A 12,369-nucleotide genomic window follows, 5' to 3' on the forward strand; every position below is an offset into this window, starting at 1 on the left:
GGGCTCTCTCGGAAGCTTGGCCGGGCACAGGCAGGGGTCCCCCGGCCTTGTTGCGGAGCGCTGTGCAGTGGCACGGCTCGGTGTGCCCCCCCGGGCTGCACGGGGCGTGCCGATGAAGGACAGGGGGAGGCAGCGGTGCTTGAGGGGCCGTGGTTTGTCAGAACGTACGGAGTGGAGTAGAGCCCCTCGCCCCGCCTGGCATCCTCTTGCAGAAAGAAAAGTGACCCTTACAGCCCCCGCCCCCCTCCCACCCCCAGCTCCCGGCTGCAATGGAGATGGGCAGGCGCAGGGGGCTGTGGTTTGGGGCCCCAGGGGTCTGCCGGCTGCAATGAGAGCGGGGCCGGAGGCCAAGTGCCTGGCGGTGTATTTTGGTCCCATGTGAGATTCGAGCCCCCTGGCAGCTCCCGCAGCGGAGCTCTGAGGGGTCCCTCTGATTTCCAGTCCAGGCAGGCAGTGGGGTGAGCCCTGGGAAGGGCAGCTCCACACTGACTTGGCTTGTGGATGAGGCAGGAGTAATGAGGCAAGCCAGAAAACAGAAGCAAACTTGGAAGGGATGGTTACATGTAAAGGAAAAGACTGAAAATGATGGAGAGATATATTGAGCTTTCTGCATTTCAATTCCAGCTGTCAGACAGGGAGCTACTCTCCAGCCAGAGGAGTAACTATGATACATTAAAACTCACCTTCCATCTGCAGCATTAATGGTTATAAATATCTCCTGAACACAGCTGACAGTTCAGTAGTACTAGATGTAGAGTACATCTATTTCCATTCAAGTGAGTGAAGATCTGTCATAAGACCAAAACAATACACTCAGTAAAAATGACATCCTTGTATGTGGCTGGCTTTCAACATTTGAATTGTTAATCAGTGAAGTTTGCTTTTGACTGCTTTCTTTGCCATTCCCCCACTTATTGTTCTCAGAAATACAACCTCTGCCAGTGGTGTTGCAATGCTAAAACTGTGATAGATGCTAAAGCTTGGCTGTGAACCAGCACAAACGGTAATGTTTTTCATTTTTCTGTTGATTTGAAGATAAATGGGACTAAGCACTTAGTGTGCTTGATAGCAGCAATGAGAATTTGCATGAAACAAATTATGACATCCCTTTACTGTGTTCTGGATGGGAACTTTTCAGCTAAGGAACTAGGCTTATTTTCCTTCCCCCCCCGCCCTTTTTTTTTTTTTTTTCTTTAAACAGAATAATCCCAAAAGGTCTTTTCAGGTCAGGAATGACCAGTTCCTGTTTCTCTCATGGCTTCTTCAGTTCTCCTCCACATAATTCAGAGCTCAGAGCAACAGGGCAGTATTCACATGGTTGTGCAATTAACCTAATTACCTCAGCCAGCACCACACTGGGGATGCATGACTGCCCCACAGTACCAAGTGCATGGTTTCAGACAGTTTTTGACTGACTGGCTTTTCCAGAAGCTGGGAAAAATTGCCTTGGGGTTCAAATCTGTCAGTTGTCTCAGGCTGATTATTCAAATGTCATTTCAGGTTTGGCTAAACCTGTTTTTGTTCACTTCTAAAGCCACACAAAAATTAGAAATCACATGGTTCATTCACTTACCTACTGTCCTGTGCTGAGCCTGCTGCTTAACCTGGCTAAATCATGCCCAGTCCCCACATTCTCCTTTTGCCTGTGGCTTTGAGCAAAAAGAGATTTTTTTTAACCTTTTGCTCAGGCTTATCAGCTCTTTGAAATCCTTCATAAGTAAGCTAGCAAACAAACCTGGTCGTTAAAAACCTTGCACCCAGAAAAGTAACAGGTAAAAGAATGGGCAAAAAGATACATGTGATTTAGTATTAACAGAAAGTGTTGAGGGGATGATACGTGGTCTTACATGCAGTGTAAAACTTGTAAGAGAGATACACCATAGAGTTACAATTTTTGCTGTTGCCACTAATCCGTCTCAAGAGTGTAGCAGAAGTTTTCTTTGTATTCCTCTAAAATAGCTTGGTGTTCAGAAAGTAACTTAAAACTTTTGTAGAAACTATAACAGCTCAAGTACTTCTCTAGCCATCGTTAGCAAGCTGGGTTTGTTTTTTTTTTTTTTGTAACCAAATATGTATTGATATTCCTCCTGTACTGATGCATCTATGCACTGGTGGTAGGTTTACACCACGAAGTTTTCTATAATATAACTTACTGAAAGCTTCAAAAGCAAGGTATAATTCTGTTTCATTCACACAGCGATAATGGATTTATAGCCACGAGTTCCTAGAGCAGCAGCAGTTTACTGCCTTAGCTGTTCTCACCTGGCAGTCATCAACTGCACCTGCCTTAAGAGACCACTGAACCTCACCCTGGTGCCAGTTTGACTTGGCTGTCATATGTCCACCCACTGCAGCTCCATGGAGACTTGGAGTTTCAGCAATTATATCCTATGGTATTTACAGTGTCCCAGCTTTATGGCTCTTTGCCTTCCTTCACTGTTAGTAATAAAACACAGACAGAAGAGGTCTGAAGGTTTTAAGTGTAATCCCAGCCTTTGGCACTCATCTCCACAGTGCCACTGTTTTTCCACATATGGGCTCTGGGAGTGATAACCCACCCACTCACAGAGGTGGTGTGAAAATGAGCTGCTCTTGGTAAGGCACTTTCGCAGAAATGCATGTGCCAATTGGTCCTCTTGAGGATTGTTGTACATCTGGTAATTCAAGTGTAACTGGATGAACATTGGCTCTGCTTCCAAAGGTTATTCCCACACACCTTTTTTGCAAATTAAAACAGGGTGAGATGAAGGTTAGTGACTTAAAGGTACAGCAAATTTTTATTGGGTTTTCTAGCCCCTTCCTATGAAAAATATTTAAAAATGAGTGTTAGCTTGTATGAAATTTTTCCATTATGGGCTAACATAATAAGTTAAAGGAAGTCAAAAGATATACACCTTACTATGAATAATGAAGAGAATCAATGGACCCCAGCTGTTTCATCTTCATTTACTTGACCTTGGTTCTGATTTGTTGATTTATGAACTTTATTTACTGGTCAGGTTGGTGAATTCTCTTGCAAGACAGAATTTACAGGGTGTCAATCCTCTCTTGTTTCTGTGGTAATGAGTACACCTCACAAATTCCCTAATGACCCTCCTGGTTGTCCACTGACCATCTGTGTTTTTTCTGAAGTAAATAAAAGGTCTTAGTCATATGACTGTCCAAACTTAAGCATTCAAAAAGGAAACAAAATATTAAGTTGCTTTCAGTATGGTGAGAATGTGCTGTAGTTTAGCCACAGTCATACATACACAATTAGGATGTGTTTTCTTCTGAGAATCGTATGGTGAAAAATACCTATCTCAGATCCTGGGTTTAGTTTGATCTCTGTAGAGCCTCTGCTTTGCCTGACTATGTGCTAAGAAATTACTCTGTGTGATCTAGGGGCTATTCTCAATTACAGGTATTTTCCACATTTTCTGCACAGTAAGTTTTTATCATGGTCCTTGTATTGCTGAAGAGTTCTTTCACACTTCAGTTGCTTTTCGTATTTTTTGTTTAGCAACAGGCAGGATCTGAAACTTTTGTTCACTTGACTGATGTTATCTCAGAGTTATCACAAGTTCTGTTGGAGTGGCATTTTAGGATTTTTCTCCTGTGAAAAGTTGCAGGAACAAAATTTTACCTCTCTAAGTACAGAAGCACAGGTTTAGATTAATGGTATTCACTGAGTACTGTGACCTTCTGCAAGTTATTATTTCTATTGTTCAAGGCAATTATTTTCTAAAAGCAGATATCATACTGTAATGTTTTACAAATGGTACGCCTGACAACTGGAAGAGATAAGGGGAAGAAAGAGATTCCTGTCTCATTTTCTCTCCAGCTTTGTTTATTTCATCAATTTTTTTTTTAATGGTCTGCCCTATTGTTTTCCTCTGTGATCTTCAGTAAAGTGAGTGTCCTTGATCAGTTTGGCCAATCAGGCATTAAAAAAACAAACAAACAAACAAACGTGAAACATTTTTTGAAAACAGGAACATAACCATATAGCAGTGATCGAACATCTAAATGTACATGAGACTTGTAAATGTAAATGTACTTACTTCTCATCTAGTCCAGTGGAAGCTTTCTTGCATCACCAGTGCTGTAGATTGAAAGCTTGGTTGTTCAGTCCCTTTACCTAAGAACAGCTGCATCTGCAAGAACGAAATAGGCAAGAAAGGTCTCCAAGATATAATTATTTTCTACAGCAGTTTTTTTGTTTTTTTTTAAAATATATTTAAAGTTGACAACAACAGATTTTAGTAATTTTGAATTTCGCTGCCTATCCTCATGGGGTTAAGGCTGGAGAAAAGCAAAACCACTGATAATCTAGTAGGTTAGAGGTTTCAAATGAAATGAAGTGAAATTAAGTGAAGCAACTGGAGCCACACGTTGAGACACGCCATGAGATGTGTAGATGGTGTGCCCGAGGAGTTGGAAGATCCCTATTGCTGCAATCAACCAGATTAAAAACAGAGTGATGCTAAAGTGACTACGGTTTTGTTCCGGCCTTATGCTAGACCCAGAGTTTTTGTAATCTCTTTGTTACTCCGATACTCCTCATTTACACATAAATTGGCTGCCACTCCCCGCCCTGTTTAAGCATGGAGGGGGGCGGTGCCCGAAGCAACCAATGTAAAAATGGACAGCGAGCTACACTGCGTGGGACTTCAGGGCATCAAAGGCCCCCGTTGGCTGGATCCAGTACCAGTGATCTCTCTCACTCTCTCTATCTCTTTTCTTTTTCTTTCTCTTACCCTGTCCCCCCATCATCTTTCTTCCTCTTTCTCATACATTGCAGAGTTGACAAATACAGCCATTTGCTAATGGTGTCCCTTCATGCAAGTAACCATTTTTAAGTTCTCCCTCAAATAAAATTATTACTTATTAAAGGACCACCAGTGCTGTTTTTACATCTCTAGCCAAAGGTATTTTCGAATACAGAGACACTTTCCTACCCCTCTTGTGTTGGGCAGTCGAAAGAGATACCCAATAAGAGGGCAGGGAGAGCAGGGAAATAACCTCTTATCTGTAAGCCAAGATAGGTTTGAGCAGTGCCAAGACAACAGCTGCCTGGGAAAGGCCACAGCTTGACTGATACCCTGCTTGAAGTTGTTGTCTCCCCCTTCCCTGTCTCCAATTGAAAAAAACAGATTTTGTAATATGGCTCAGCTGAACCCAAACATTTATTTTGCAAGTGTAAATTTCCACATGGTGAAGGACTGTGGTTTACAAACTATAAATGACACTTAATAGGTTCTTCAGTAGTGACCCAAAATAGCTGCTGTTATATTTTATTAATATGTACTGGTGTGTCATATATAAATATTAATAGTATACAAATATAAAATTGTGCTTATTTATAAATACATACATATACATATGTAAGATCAATAATACGTATAAGTAATATAATTTTGTTTTGAAATTCTGTTCAACATTCTGTAATATTAAATATAATATAGTCTATTAGCATGGTATATACATTTCATCATTATGCATTATTATTTTTATTTTTATTGTTACTATTTAACATGTTCTGTTCCGTTGTCAGATGAGAAAGAAAAGAGAGGTCTTGCACACAAGGTGTCTGACTTACAGGATTAGTGAGCAGTGGTTCTGCTGGAATCTGCCTTATCCAGTATTTTCCTGAATGATACAGTGTAAGAAAATAACACAGTTCTCTCTGTATTGCATTTGTACAGAACATGAGGCCAGAAAGAGACACAAAGATATGGGAGCACAGAATCAAATTTCAAAATCATCTCAACAGATTTGAGATCTGGGCTGGAGATGACAGGGTGTGAGGTGTAAAATGTAGGGTTCTGGGTTCTGCTCTGTGCTAGGTGAGGAAAATGCTGACATTACAAGCTAGGTAGCTATTTTGTGTGTGTGTATGTGTGTAAACAAAAAAATGCTGTGCAAAGGGAAGGAGGTCACTTTGCTCTATGGCCGATGTGGGTGGGACAGGGAACAATTTTTGGTAGGAGGGAAGGTCAGGGCTAGGCATCAAAACATGCTCATTAGCCAGTGTGATATGGAAATAGGTGTGCAGAGGATGTCAGTGGCATAAAAAGGAAAGCACTGTGGTGAAATGAAAAAACTTCTTGATTGGCATATCTTCAGCTTTGTCCTTGCCACAGTGCTGATATCTGATATGCTGGTGCAGAAAAGCACTGGAACAGTGAGAAACCTCTGTTTTTTCAAATCACACACTGGCATGGTATTTACACTTTACCCGGGCTACAGCAGGTACTTCCATGAAGTTGTGCATAGCAAATTTCTAGAATGAGAGAGCTAATCTTTTCCCAAAATTACAAAAATATTAGCTTTTTGTATGCACTCTGTGTTGCAATGTAACTTTTCTGTTTGTCTCCTCTCCTTAAACCTGAAGTCACAGGCTGTAATTTCTATACTGCTGGTATCTTTGCAAGTTAAGTACAGAGAGGAGAGGGTGTATTTATGTTACAAGTGTTCTCCCAAAGCTGTAGAGAAAACCCTCACCGCCCTGTGATAGTTTGCAAAATCTGCTGCAACACACCATAAGGAGCCAGCATATTTTAGCTGGTAACACTCCAAATGTCATAGCTTGGAATTTGCAAAATATTGCAGGATGGAAAAAAAATTAATGAACTGTCTCAAAATGTAGGAGCTGGCACTTTTTCTTTTTTTTTCTTTTTTTTTTTTCTTTTTTTTTTTTGTTTTGTTTTTGTTTTATCTGTGAGGTTTTGATCTTGCTGTTGAGCCAGGTTTGTATAGAAGATGGCCAGCTACTCATACAGTGGAATGTTTTCTGTTTTCCATCATGTGGATTGTCCTCTATGGCAGTCCACAGTAATACCAGGTCATGCCACTCTACACTCTGAAGTTAAATATTTGGTCAGATTTTGTTGTAACTAAAAGCTTTTTATAGTCTCCTATTTTTTCATGTTTAATGAGGAAACTGAGTATTTCCTATTAAAAATTTAGATTTCATACTGTCTTTTTTTAGCTCTGTTAGGAGGAAGAATTATGTCTGGTTTCTTTTTTTTTTTAACTTTCTGATCTGTAACTATAAAAAAAAAGGGAATGCTTTAAAAAACTGAGCTCTTACAGTGCCAGTGTTAATTTTTTTAAACCCAGGAGGCAAACATTTATTGTGTAACCAATAAATTGCAATTGAAACTGTTCCATAAAGTGGTTGGCATAGTCTCTGCCACATATGCGTATCCTAGCAATTTTACGAGACTTGACGAGTGCTGATGACTTAATTTCAAACCACTCAAGTTTAACATTTCCATCTCTGGTTTCCACAAGTACTATCACTATAACTATTGTGGAAAAAAGCAAGTTAAAAAGAAGTGTTGTTTTGTGTTTATAATGATTTATTATTAACTATCTGCTGTCAGGTGGATATTTTCTAAATCTTCTAGATTTCAAGTGAAGATTCTCTTTACAAGATTAAAATTAGTGCCTCCAAGCCAAGGCATGCAAAAAACCCTCATGCAAATGACTTGTGTCCACATCTTTCAGTTAAATCCCCTTTTCTGCACACAGCTTCACTTCATAGCAGTGTACAGCTAAGAGCCCCATAAATGACAAATATTCTCTGAACTCAGTATTATGAATTAAACATGTATTATTGTATCTATGTAGTATTCCATCCATTTTGTCTGCCCTGGTGGTTGGCATCAGCCTAAAAATCAGGCACAGTGCCAAGTGTTTGCTGAACAGGCAGTGTGATTTGATTGAAATATTGGTGACAAAGATTTTTTTGGCTGGGCAGACCTTTGTCAAATATTCTGCTTTCACAAATTTGTGTTGACTTGAGGAACAAAAGTTACTTATTGTGAGGGTGAGCGAAGTAGGCCAGAAAATTATAAGTGCAATATGCATAAACACACAGAAGGTAGACTTTTTTTTCCCCTTTGTCTCACCATAAATAGTCTAAGGGCTCATTCTGTAAGATAATAGACATGGTACTATACGGCAAAATGCAGGTGAGTTAACCTCTCAGAAACAGAAGCACTAGTCAATTAATGTTTGCAAGTTTTACTAGATAATCAAGTTCTAAGCAATTTTTTCCTGTTGATGGCTTTTTTTTTTTCCTTTCTTTTGAACAATCTACCCTTCGGTTAGCTTTTTTCCTCTGGTTCAATAATCTATTTGGAAATAATGAGACTAATTTCAGTATAGCAATATACAGAAGGTTTTCTTAATAAGGCATTCACATATATGGAAGTAAAAAAGATGGCCTGCTACAGGAAAAAAAATTTGTAAATTTGGATTTACCATTTGTTTTTGACCATAAGAGAATACATTATACTGAGCATTGCAAATAAGTCATGTTTTGCAACAGCTCCATGATGTAGTGGAGCATTATTGAAATACAGCAGAAGGTAGTTTATATGGAGGTTGGTTATTTACCCAGCCTCTTATTTGCAAGTAACATTCCGCACTTAAATTGAGCTCTCTTCAATATGCTGCATCTGCTTTAACATGCTGTGTTTGCTGTTTGCATTTGAACAGTCTCATAAAGGTGGCCAAAATTTGTTTTGGTCTAGCCAGGAGTCAAAGAAAAATAGAAGCTCAGATCCATATATCAAAGACATACATGATTAACCATTCCATTTTGTGTTTATTTTTGTTAACATTCAGTGCTTTTCTGTTGGATAGTTAACTCTGTAAAGCTAAGTGACCTCTTTCCAGTCAGGCATCTCTAAAACTCTGTCACCTCTGCTGACCTCCTAAATACTGATTCAATAGTTTGGCTGTGTTTGATTAGCTTAGTTTACACACCATTTAACTGGTGCAGGAGTATTTACATGCGATAATACTGTAAAGATGGGGAGGTAAAAACCTGGAAGCACTTCAGCAGGTTTTATGAAACCGAGGTACGAATCCATCATGTATGTGTGCATTTTAAAGTCTCAGGACTGGTCCTGTGGTATCAATGATTTTTTTTTTCCTTGTGGAGGAGAAGTTGCTCCTTCAGTGGAAGGTTTTGGTTTCCCTTATTGCAGCAGTTCCCCTGTGGCTCTGCCCTGATGTTGATGCCCTGTCTGCAGCTGTGAGATCCACATGGGACACGGGGAATATGCCTTTCAACAAGGTGAGAGCAAAGAAAATTGCTCTGTGTTTTACTTCATTACTGTTGATGCACTACCACTGTCCCAGTACAATGAAAAAGTCTGAGTGACATGTAAACATGTAGACATGAGCTGTTTGATCTCTTTTCTTGTCTACCTCCACCTGTGAATTTCACTACTTGCCTACACTGTGCAATGTTGGAAGATAAATTTGCTTGTTTCCTCCAGCATAGCTGGGGTAAATTTGTAATATTAGGTTATGTCTGTCCTTTTCATCAAATGCCCTCTATTCCACAACCAATGGCCAATGGGCAGTGATCTTCATTAATCTGTCCAAGGGAGTTGCCAGTATTTTTTTTTTCCCACTTGAGTTGGGGTTCGTTTGTGTGGTTTTTTTTGTTTACCTTTTTGTCTTCAGAAAAAGTTAGGGTGACCAGTGTACCCATCACTCTTCGGAAGGGACTTCTCAGTAAGATGGAGGAGCATCTGTATGTGCCTCTTGAGACTCCTGTGAGGAGGAAGGAACTGGAGTCTTTGCTTAAATGAAACTCTGCCCTGACCCCCATAGGTTTCATTATCAAGGTTTGGGGACTGGCTTGGCAAGTCAGTAGGAAGGCTTTCAGGACACAGGGTTGCCTTGATGGTACTACACAAATCTTGTCCTATAATTAGGACAGCCTTAATAGGGGATGGGGAGTAATAGGTGGGAACATTCTGGCTGTGTAGAGGGACCAGGAATTTTGTGTGGAGGAGCGTTACAGTTATCTGGGGTTTTTGTGGGTTGTCAGGTTTATACACTGCACTTTGTAAGTGCAATGAGTTTCCTGTGGTCTTGCATTTTTTGTCCAGGGCAGGTATCCCAGGGTAAGTGTTTCTGGTCTTGGGTTGAGCAGAGGTCTGCAGTACTGGCTGGTGTAAAACCTCCTCACAGCCAACCAGCAACTGGGAGGGTTGGAGCCCAGACATTGTCATTATTTCACCACAGCCAGCAACCAGCCCTCACACAGCCATTTGATCACTCCCCCACTAGTGGGACTGGGGAGAGAATCAGAAGTATAGAAGCTGGGAAACTGGGGTGGAGATAAAGGTGGTTTAATAGGGAAAACAAAAGCCATGCAGACAAGGAAAACAAAACAAGGAATTCATTCACTGCTTCCCACAGGCAGGCAGGTGTTCAGCCATTTCCAGGAGAGCAGGGCCCCATCATGTGTAACACCTACTTGGGAAAACAAAAGCCACCACTCCAAATATTCCTCCCTTTCTCCTTCCCTCCACCTTTATGTCCTGAGCATGATGTCACATGGTCTGGAAATCCCTTTGGTCAGTTTGGGTCACCTGTCCCAGCTGTGTCTCCTCCCAACCTCTCATGCACTCCCAACTTCCTCACCAGTGTGGCAGTACAAACAGCAGAAAAGGCCTTGATTCTGTGCAAGCTCTGCTCAGCAGTACTTTTGCCAATGGGCAGAGTCAGTACAACAGACACATTCACCAATTTAAGGAAGAAGTGTAATTTATTATAGTTCAATACAGCAAAGGATTACAAAAGGATAAGCTAAGCAATGCACTTAATCATTGCTACTAAAGATTGCCTATAGTGATTAAGAAAGATGCATCGCTGGTTACCCTAGTACTTTACCAACATCCAGATCCACACATCAGCTGGGGAGCTCTGGTCACAGTGAAGGACTGGAGAGCCACTCTTGGTAACTGGGAAAACCTACACAGTGCGTCCACCTGTAAGCAAGGTTTCCATCTTTGCTGTGAGAGGGGCTGGCTTTTATATTGTGGAATAAACAATCTTACATACCTTCTAGTGTGGAAACATAAGATTTCATCCTCCTCTTGGGTTCTACCCAAAGCCTGGCCAGGGCCCAGGGAGGAACCAAGGGAGTTAGCTTTGACCATATACCTTCAAATGAGGCCAGATGTCTGATTTCATGGCCTTGTCTGGTCTCTAAACACAAAAAAAGATAAATTAATTCTTATCAACTACATATTCCGCTAATGAGGGGATACAAATATAATGCTAATGATCATGCATATTTTGCTAATGAGCGGATACAAATATCATATAACATTTGGTTGTAAAGTTCATCTAGAGGTCAGCTTTGGCTCAGGGCCTGCTGTTCAGGACTCAGTATTTCACAATAACAAAACTATCTCTATATTATCAACCCTGTGTTCAGCACAGATCCAGAAGCCAGCCCCTTACCAGCCACTGTGAAAATTAATTCTGCCTGGCCCAAATCCAGCACAAACCCCATATCTTATGCCAGAAGCCTCTGGCAGGAAGGTCCGCTGTTCCCATCGCATAATGCTTTTGTGATAATTAATGCTTTCTCCCCAAGGCATAAGGTATATTGTTGAAGTTTTATTGAATGTCAAGTAAATTAAGTTAAATAGGTCATTTTCATCTGCTTGATTCACCTTTCGTCTCTACTTAATGACCTCTTTGAAAGGCTCTCACAGCCATCAGGTCTGGCAGTTTTGTCTTATGACTGTTGTTCAGATGTGATCCTTTCTGGTTTCATTTGTGTTAAATGCTGCACTACTTTTAATAATACTTTGCTTGTTCAAGATACTTTCTCAAAAATAATAGAAGAGTATCACTTTCGCTGAATGTATAATTATACTATAACGAACTGAGAATTCAGGAGGATGTCAAAGTTAAATTTCTGCTAATGTGGCACGCTATTTGAAAAACAATGCCTTGGTTTTATTGTGTGGGATGTATTTTGTTTCTTCGTTTCTGTCAGAGGACTGGCAAAGAAAAGAGATATTACCATTTTTCACATGGTTTGACCCATTAGATTATTTGGTAGAAAGTATTTGAGTAGGCTACAAATTGAATAATTTTTACATTTCCAAGATGCTTAAGATAGAAAATAGGAAAGGCAGCACTAGGTATACATGCTGCATATATAATAATATTACTGCCAAGGAAATTTAATTCAGTCTTCAGTGATGGGTTTGGGCAGATGTTTTGCATTCAGCTAGAGATAAGGTAATGCATGCAGTAAGTAGGAACAGAATGAAACTGATATTCTGCATTAGTTGTGTATTATTTATTGTATCTGAGTATTGCCTGATACTCACACAATCTGCCTGGTACCAGAAGAGCAGGGAGGTGCTGTCTGGACTTTCTGTAAAGGAGTTTCCTGAGAAAAGCTTTTATTTTATAAGCCACCCCTTTGCTTGTGTTTTTCTGGATAATTTGCTTTCTCTGCTAAGGCTATAGTTCTGGCATTAAAAAGCAAAATTTGTATTCAGTAGTTGACTGCAATGTGCAATGGTTCCAGTATTTTATATCAAGACAGTG

General features: G+C 40.3%; 1 protein-coding gene across 2 annotated transcripts in view; it reads left to right on the top strand.

Annotated features, from left to right (window-relative positions):
- KIAA1958 (KIAA1958 ortholog) overlaps positions 1-12,369 on the top strand; it is an 85,153-nt gene that overhangs the window by 13,245 nt on the left and 59,539 nt on the right. The window lies entirely within an intron of this gene.

This window comes from Lonchura striata, chromosome Z (assembly GCF_046129695.1).
Source record: "Lonchura striata isolate bLonStr1 chromosome Z, bLonStr1.mat, whole genome shotgun sequence".
NCBI classification, from domain to species: Eukaryota; Metazoa; Chordata; class Aves; order Passeriformes; family Estrildidae; genus Lonchura; species Lonchura striata.